Genomic DNA, 1940 nt, shown 5'->3' with positions numbered 1-1940 from the left:
TCCCCCCCCCCCCCCCCTCCACTCTGTCATGGCCTCTCTTTAGCCCCTTTGTTCCCCCTTCAGAACACATCTAGGTAATACCTCCCCACTTCAGGCCCTGAGTCCTGTCTGTGTGGTGTGCCCTGGATCCCTCACCCGCTCCGTGTGCCCCTTCATATCCCATATTAATCCAATTAGTTCTCCATGCACGAAGCCCTCCCCCCGCATGTGATGCCACACAGCGCTGGAGGTTTTTCACAGACGCTTTTTTTGATGTTTTGTGCTCGGTAGCAACTTTTTTTTGAAAATGTGTTTCCTGTCGTTTCTGAGCTTTTTGACTTTGTTACAGGACAGGAAGTCGGATAGTTTCCTCCTTCTTCCTGATTGTGAATCATTCTTAAGCACGATGTAGTGAACATCCTCTTGTCTTTCATTCCCTTTCTTCACCTTCCTCACTTCCTTTCCTTGTCACTGATTGGCTCTTGTTTTCACTCTTCCCGCCTCTCGTTTACCTGATGGAGTTCACCTGGCCAGTTCACGTGGAGTGGTAGTTTTTATTCCTCCGCCCGGCGACAGTCAGAGCAGCAGCCATTTTGTTTTCAGCTTGTCACTTTGGCTCAAGGAAGAAACTGAACAGTCAAAGGTCAAAGGTCACTGTGACCTCACAAAACAATTGTTAGCCGTTACTCGAGACCTCACACAGATGGTTCATATGTTCTCGGGAAGTAGTCCGAGTGGAGGAGGGATACGACCACGAGGAGAGGAGGCGGTTGGAGTTTTTTGAGCTTCACTTCTTATGATTTGTCTCTGGGAACTTTCTTCATCCTTGTTTCTTTAAGACGCACGTAAAGAGACGGTTTGTTGTGTTGGATTTAATCTTTAATCTTTATTAGTGTCGTTCAGAAGCAGCAGGAACGTGTGTGCGTGTTTTCTCTCCTTCATGTCTTATTACTGGAAAAGACTTGAACTGCTGTTGTTTTCTGAGCCCGATAGATGAATAGGAAACAGAAGGATGAGTTTATCAGCAACTTACATTTGGTGCAAGAAAGAGCTGAATTTGATGATTTATTATAATAATTTAAGAATGAATGAGTTTAAAAATGTTTAAAGCTCCAGTGTGAAGTTTTCCTGCTTTTCTCTGTTTTATATCGTCGTAAATTAAATGAAATCAAATCTCTGTGTTTTGGGAATGAATGAGTTTAAAAATGTTTAAAGCTCCAGTGTGAAGTTTTCCTGCTTTTCTCTGTTTTATATCGTCGTAAATTAAATGAAATCAAATCTCTGTGTTTTGGAGCAACAGATGAAAGAAGCTGTTGGAGCTTCTGGTCCGGGAACTTGTGATGAGCATTTTTCAATATCTTTGACAAAATGAGTCGTCAGTTAATTAAAATTATCAGAGCTTAATTGATCAGAATGATCAGTTTTATCTGTCGCAGACGAGTGAGAGTGTCTTTATATTTGCTTTGTTATTGATGCATAAAGAATCTGTTTTATATATATATATAAATATCTTTGAACTTTGGCTCCGTGGTTTTCAGGTGGAGCTGAAGATGAAGTACAACGACCAGCACTGCAAGTCCAGAGGTCTCCTCCCGGGAAACCGCTGGTACGAGATCCAGGCCTACAGAGCTCTGAACCAGGCGCTGGGCAGGTGAGTCGGAGTCACTGAGGATTTACACCTGTGCTCTCACTCTGCACTTTAACCCTCACGCTCCTCTCTACAGGTGCATCCGCCACAAGAACGACTGGGGGGCTCTGATCCTGGTGGACGAGCGTTACAGGAACAACCCCAACAAGTACATCACAGGTACGAGTCACTGCGCAGCCGCTCAGCTCCAACACTAGATGGCAGTAGTTATCCACTAGAAGACCTGCAGCTGTGTCTGTCTCTGAGTGTGTGTGTGTGTGTGTGTGTGTGTGTGTGTGTGTGTGACCTCAGGTTTGTCTAAATGGGTTCGCCA

The 1940-nt window shown here is 44.5% G+C and overlaps 1 long non-coding RNA gene across 1 annotated transcript; it reads left to right on the top strand.

Annotated features, from left to right (window-relative positions):
• Nucleotides 1-1217: 1217 nt before the first annotated feature.
• On the top strand, nucleotides 1218-1940 carry LOC111648806 (uncharacterized). The gene is made up of 3 exons (XR_002760216.2): nucleotides 1218-1630; nucleotides 1704-1786; nucleotides 1919-1940. It is a non-coding gene; the product is annotated as an uncharacterized LOC111648806 (long non-coding RNA).

The sequence above is a fragment of the Seriola lalandi genome, unplaced genomic scaffold (assembly GCF_002814215.2).
Source record: "Seriola lalandi dorsalis isolate HSWRI2012SDOR001 ecotype SW California unplaced genomic scaffold, Sedor1 jcf7180002049132, whole genome shotgun sequence".
Lineage (NCBI taxonomy): Eukaryota > Metazoa > Chordata > Actinopteri > Carangiformes > Carangidae > Seriola > Seriola lalandi.
The sequence above is the reverse complement of the archived record's forward strand: the minus strand, read 5'-3'. Positions and strand labels throughout refer to the sequence as shown.